The 7,415-nt window shown below is 40.8% G+C and overlaps 1 protein-coding gene across 1 annotated transcript in view; it reads left to right on the top strand.

The window, feature by feature from the left end:
• Positions 1–4,401: 4,401 nt before the first annotated feature.
• ASAP1 (ArfGAP with SH3 domain, ankyrin repeat and PH domain 1) overlaps positions 4,402–7,415 on the top strand; it is a gene marked incomplete in the record, with an annotated part of 158,430 nt that continues 155,416 nt past the window's right edge. Inside the window, 1 exon segment of the mRNA XM_072410648.1 lies at positions 4,402–4,701.

The raw sequence follows: 7,415 nt of genomic DNA on the forward strand, positions 1-7,415 counted from the left end.
AATTACAGAAGGGTGAGGGGATAGGGGGACCTTTTATTCTACACAAAAGGCATGTGCAGGAGAAAGCAAAGTGATGAGAATTGACGTCAGTGTTTTTTTTTTAACCTTGGGGTGGCTAAATTGCCATGTAGGACTAGAGATCCAGATTGGATTACCAGGAAATTACCTGCATGGAGTTGGTGTGTTTTTTGTGGGATGTGGATTTCCTCCAGGCATTCTGCTCTGTATTTGTTTTGGCTACCTATTCAAAACAAATGATTTTGGTGGATTCTGAGGTCTTTTACCATGACAGTGGTCACTCTGCTGCATAGTAATATATCATTGCTATTTATTACATGAGAATAATAGGTTTCAAGATGAATTGCTCCACAGTGCCTGCAGCTATAAAGGTCAGTGAGGACTCATTTTGAAGCTCATTTACTGCTTGCTAAGGATATATAACTATAAAAATGTCAATAGTCCAAACAGAGTTCTACTTTAATGAGACTCAAATGGGCAAGTGACAGAATCTCCCAATGCCAGTCTCGAGCTGATAGGAACAGTTCTGTTCTGAAAAAAACCACAAAATAAAATAATCACAATCTGAGTTGGTGGAATTTCTGCTGCAGTTTTCAGCTGACTTCTACATGACATTGGTCTTTATTTATTTATTAGGAAGTTATCCCTGCAGGTGATAAAACATTGTCTGTCTCTTATCTCCCTTCTGCTGGTGCTATCGCAGAGAAGCCTCGGGCACTCCCCACTTTGTATGACCGTCACTGACAACAAAGGAGACCTTAGCCTTCTTCATCTTTGCTGTATAAAGTGCACCTGTCATGGCGAATTAACATTTCTTTTTGCTTCATTAATATATTCAAAGGATATTTTGTGTATTATGTTGGAGGACTGACCCTTTAGGAGGCTCTGCTGTCACCATGCGAATGGTGCCGGTGGCGCTAGTATGCAAAAAAGGGAGAGGCGACAGTGTCAGAAGAAGCCCTGCTGTGTAGTTTTGTAAATGTAGAAAAAGATTTGTAGCCAGTAACAATGGAATATATAATAATGGATCATTCCTCTATTAAGTGCTGAATAATTGTAGAGACCACAATAGTTACTGCATTGTAACCCCCTATCTGCATATTAGGTATTTTATTATAGCACGGCATATTATATGATTTATTGCAACTCCATGGTACTAACTACCTTTTGTGTTTTTGCAGCCACTTCCTGCTTGTAAGGACCCCAGTGATGGCTGCATAGCATTCCTCAAGCTGAATTTCCACAAAGTGACAACAGTGGACCCAGACTGCAAAATATGTTTCACAAGTAACTGAACAAGGAACTTCATGACAGGTACCAGGACTTTTGTTTAAAAGCATTAAAATTGAAAGTATTGCAAATGACTTTTAAACGACCCTTAGGTCCTATTGATAGCATTGGACTGTATTAGTGCATGCTCGTTAACATGATTTGCGTTGCAACTCAATGGGCTCCATTTATAAAGCAGTAAATCTGACGTTTCCTCAGATATTCCCTTGTGGGAATCAGGTACTGCCATTGAAAGACATGGACCTGGAAAACACCCACCAGGGAATGTTTGAGGGAATGTCAGGTTCCTTGATTTATAAATAGAGCCCAATGTTGTGTTAAAGTGAAGATCTTGAATCCAGAAAAATCTAAAAAGATGTCACTATCAACGAGGGGAGCAAAGAGAGTTGAGTTTAGCTCTGCTTTAATTTGGTCCATTCATTTAAATGGCTGTCTAATGCATCAAAACACACAAGTTGCAATTATGCTACAATCCATATCATATGTGTTCCCATGTGCAGATCTGTAACACACATCCCTTGGCATGGTACATTGTGCATAGTAATAATGTATATTGTGCATATTACTCTGCATTGGTATTTTATTGGTGGCATTCTGGATGGCACGCCATTGTACCATTCTAAATGACAAGTGTTACTGTGCTGCACTATATATACGATTGCACAAATATGTGTTGCAGCGTGATGCAAAGCTCTGTATTCTGCATGCAAGGTTGGTATCCATCTGTTGGGTAGCCCATTCAGATAATTCCAATGCCTTAATGCAGCATGTCATTCCTAAACATGTGTGCACTAGAGCAGCACCAATATGTAAATCAGCCCGAGGATGGTAAAGCTGATGTGAGATTTTAATGATTAGATTTACATATCCATGTTGTCACCCTGTGTGTTGTCACCCTGTCACAGTGGAGATTGCAATGAGCCATTTCACACAGTAGGCAGCCATAGGACACTTATGGTGTGGAGGGGTTTAAACACTGCTTGCATCCTTATAGAGGATATTTGCCTTTCCGTTCCATCTGGCAGCTTTTCCTCTCACCTGGACAGGAAGTAAGGGAAATCTCCCTCATGGGGATACAGAGTGCAATCCAATCCTGACCACGGTTCTGGAACTTCTTTAAATTGCTGTCTGTGTCCTTATTAGCTCAATTTCTACTTTGTATTTGTCTTCTCCCAAAAACTATTTTCCCTTTTTCTTAGCAGTATTGTGGTTTGTTTTTACAGCTTGCACTGCCGACATTGGAGACAGGTGGTGCCATTAATCAACTGCAGAGGACCTACATCAACAGTGGCCACCAAATGGGCAAAGAGACAAGATATAGAAAATGTGGCAGATAAGAAGGCAAGGGAGACCCCACCAGCAGTATAAACTCTCTTATACTGAACTAATTTATATTTACTCCATTCCGATGCCATTGATCAGTGATAGGTGGGTGGGAGTCCTCAGTACTGTGTATGTAAGTTGTGACTTGGACCGAATGTTGGATGAACACCATGGGCATTGTGTTTAATGAAGTTCAACATGCAGTGCACATGGTGTGCGTTTCTTTGCTTTTGCATAGCTCATGACACTAAAACTGACCTTCCATAGAAATGAAAAGTCCACTTTCCTGGACGAGATTTTTTTTTTTTTACCGAATAAAACTTTAAAAATCATCTGGGTCCTAACTTCTGGAGGTGCTGTGACTTTTCTACTGCACCTTAGGAACCTAAATTAGATTTTGAGAGTCCAGGTTGCAACAGCAATGCTAACTGCACCCCCCAGGACCCCGATGAACATTTTTACATTTCAATCTGGCTAAACTTTTTGTAGGGGTGGTGGGCGATTAGTGGAACATTGCAGAAAATGTAATAAATACCATAATTTTCCTTTCCTTATAGCTCCTCAGCAACATACGAATACAAATTTTTCTTTCCTTTATAGCTCCACAGCAACATACAAATAGGTTAAGCTTCTTCCCTGTTTGACATGGAGCAGTCAGGAAACTGAACATTCACAGCTGGAGGGGATTCCAGTATCCATGCTGCAGAGTGTATTTATTTTATACTATGGAAACATGGGCTACTAGACTACTAAAGGTGAACCCAAACACCTGAAATGTTCATGGCTGTGATTAAGGCAGCTAAATCTTGCTGACCAGACACATTTTATGACTAAAATATGACTTTTGGGTAGATTGGCTTTTTATAGGACGTGTTTTGTAGTGTTTCTTGACCATTTTAACATGGGAGAACCAATGAGAGAAATAACTTCAAGGATCCCCCTGCTATAATTATTATATCCACAGTGCACAGTACATTAGTGTGGTGGTTAGTGGGAATAATGGGTCTTACATTATTATTATTATTTTTAAACAGGATTTATAGAGCGCCAACATATTACACAGCGCTGTACATTAAATAGGGGTTGCAAATGACAGACTAATACAGACAGTGATACAGGAGGAGAGGACCCTGCCCCGAAGAGCTTACAATCTAGTAGGTGGGGGAATTTACACACAATAGGAGGGGGATATGTAGTGGTGGTTTCAAAAGACAGAAGAAGATGATTAGGCAAGTTTGAAAAAATGGGTTTTGAGCACTCTTTTAAATGAGCAGAAAGTAGGAGCAAGCCGAATAGGACGAGGAAGACCATTCCAGGGAGTCGGGGCAGCTCTAGAAAAGTCTTGTATCTGTGAGTGTGATGATTGCTGGCCGTTGGGAAGAATGTCACCCTTACAGATAGCCAAAAAGATCATAAAATGACCCGAGAGTCACATGGAACCCCCAGCAACCTCTGGAGGAACCCTATGGATCCACAAAACCCTGGATAAGAAACGCTGCCCTAATTACTATCCATCACCCCCTCCTTTTTTTACAGCCATGAGCACAAGACTGTATTGTATTTTTAATAATGGATATGGGAAAGGCCCAGTGCTATTACGGGCCAGCAGCAGGACACGTTAGTGTAAGAGGAGCTGCAATTCCCCAGATCCTATATCTCTGCACATTGTGGAATGCGTGCACAGCAGCGCACATTTCCTGTTCAACTGTCAGATTTCCTGAAATCCCTTCTCTCAACCCCAGGGCTCTCCACAAGGCAGGCTCCTTTTTTTCTCTTTCTTCCTTTCTTTCTCCCTCTCATATGCTAGAAGATTTTCCTTCCTGTCCGCTTCCAGCTGGAGGAGAAGCTCAATGGATGCAATTCAACCCTCTCCAGCTTAGCCATTGTCTGGATACACTCAATCTGGGATCCATGTGATTAACATTTCACTTCTTCACCAGTTTACCGTGTAGCAAAGCTCTCCGGCGCTTTTCTGTGGAGTGGATGGTGATTTTCTGTGCCTGAAATGGAATAATGGGTTTGAATCCGGGACGGGATCTTGGAATGGGAATTGCAGCTGAGCACATCGTGGTGAGTTCTCTGGCTAGGCGTGGTTAGCAGTGCATTGTCTAACTTTTTGTGCCAGTTTGGTCCACAGCTGAAGCTTCTTAGAAATAGGGAAAAGCATCCAAAGGCTGGTGCACATGAGCAGATTTGCTGCCAGTTTTGCACTTAACCAACCGATCTGATATGCCAATGAGAAGCCCCAAAACACCGAGGATTTTGCCTTTTCTTATATTGTTCTTTGAATAGAAAATTAAAGGAATTTTAATTGGACTTTTCCTGCACTTAATTGGGCATACCCAATACAATTTATATACTTTTCATACTTTGATACAACCAACTGGAACTCCCCAAATATCATCCCTTGTCCTTGTATAATCAGATCATGAATCTGATTGACAAATCTGCTTGCCTGCGTGTGCTCCCTTGGGGGTTTTCTAACACCCTGATTTTTGGGAACGGACTAAACGTACTATATAATCATCCTCTTACTTGCATGTGAGGTTTAAATTATAAACCCATACTGGATGGAATTTAGTTTGCTAAAGCACTACGGGTTATAAACAATTTCCTTTTTTTCCACCTTTTCCTGCTCCTTCTGTGCTGTGTCCATCTCCTGATGTGCTGCACATTGTCGCTCCGCTCCAACTTTCTCATAGTGACAAAGTGCACCATGCCTGCACAACATGTTTCACCATGGCTGCTTTTAGACGTTATTATTATTATTATTATTATTATTGTTATTATTAAACAGTATTTATATAGCGCCAACATATTACGCAGAGCTGTACATTAAATAGGGGTTGCAAATGACAGACAGATACAGATAGTGACACAGGAGGAGATGATCTTGTCCAGAAGAGCTTACAATCCAAGAGACTTCTCCAGGGCTCTAATGTGACCTGGTAACAATTTAAAACCACAGCTGTAACCTTATAATAGGAAGTTTGGTATATAGGTGATTTCCATGCACAGGGGTGTAGTGGGGCACATCGTGCCCTCACTTTTTTCCGGGAATGGGAATGGGCAATTGATCTCTCACAGACACACAGACTTTTCAGCGCCATGGCTAGTACCATGCCCCCCCCCCCCCCCCCTCTCTTTTTTTGCGACTACACCCCTGGACCTACATCAATATATAATATATCCCAATTTAATGTACAGTGCTGCTTAATATGTTGGCGCTAAATAAATACTGTTTAATATTATTATTATTATTATTATTATTATTATTATTAATAATAATAGACATAAACCCCAAATAAATTACATTTAGTTTGCTAAAGCACTGTGCATAACGCCATAATAATGCCATAAATGCAATTTTAATATATATAAAAAAATTGTTCTCACTTTTTCATTCATTATTTGTATCTCAGTGCTGCTGGTCATCAGAAGACCTTTCTGCAGCCACTTCCCATCTGCATGCACTCCAGAAATGATTGCATGACATTTATAGTGTTTTAGAGGTTTTATAAAATTTTTAAATTAATAAACAGCAGGTCACTTGTTGTCTCTAATGGAAGCCCATTAGGCATGATGACAACGTTATTGACAATTGTGAGAAAGGGACGGATGGTTGTCACCTCATTACAGAAAGTGCAGGAGCAAGAAATATGGTAGTGGGATCGCCAGGGATTATTTTAGGCAAAGCTGCAAATTTTAAAATAATGAAAATAACCTTTGAATTGACATAACATTGTAACATTTATATGAGATTTCAGTGATTGGGTTTCCATCTAATGGTGAATATACACTGTTGTAGCTTTTTATTATCTGTAAGGGTGACATTCTTCCCAATGACCAGTAATGTAAGAGGCATTCCTACTATTGACTATCATATACTAATAAGCTGTGGATATATTAATTATAGTAGGGGGGTCCTTGAAGACATGAAAGTTATTTAATGGTTTTCCCATAATAAATAGGCTGAACAACTCTGGATTAGATGTTAAATTTGATCAATATTGGATTGACATATTGATTGATCATTGATCTTGTATATAGTGCAGTGGGGGAGACTGGGCTGTTATGAATGGACAATGTGGATGCCATTGACAGATTGTTTTTTTTCATTGTTGGCTGAAACCATTCTTTGTATTGTGCAGTTTTGGAAATGATCTCCTAATATAGAGCTGTACTTCCTCATTGCTGCTGACACAGTAGACCCACGTCCACTTGTGAGATAAAATCCTGCTAATGGTAGTAAATAGTATTGATGGCTTTTACAAAGTGTCCTGGGAGATTGTGTCTGGATATTTGCAACACAGCTATTCAGATCCAAGGAGGAAAGCACTTTGTAAATCTTTTTACCCATAGACAGGGTGCAGGAAGAGGTGATTCAAGGTTATGGTAGGGGGCTGAGAGGGGTACACTGAGCTCTGAGAACTGGAGGGAATGGGGGTCTCACTAATGCAGTGCACTACAGGGTATCCAACACTGAGCTCAGTACAATGGCATGGGGGGTTTTCAGTAGGTGTCGGGGTTCCAACCCCAAACTCAGTGCACTTAAGGGAACTAAATAGGAGGGAGTTCCACATTGAGCTGAGTGCATTGAATGGGAGAACGGGGCTTTTCTGCAGCTCAGTGCATTGATGGAGGGGGTCTCACATTCAGCTCAATGCATCGATGGAGGGTCTGACATTCAGCTCAATGCATCGAAGGAGGGGGTCCCACATTCAGCTCAATGCAATGATGGAGGGGGTCTCACATTCAGTTCAGTGCATTGATGGAGGGGGTCT

Source organism: Pyxicephalus adspersus, chromosome 5 (assembly GCF_032062135.1).
Source record: "Pyxicephalus adspersus chromosome 5, UCB_Pads_2.0, whole genome shotgun sequence".
In the NCBI taxonomy this organism is placed as follows: domain Eukaryota; kingdom Metazoa; phylum Chordata; class Amphibia; order Anura; family Pyxicephalidae; genus Pyxicephalus; species Pyxicephalus adspersus.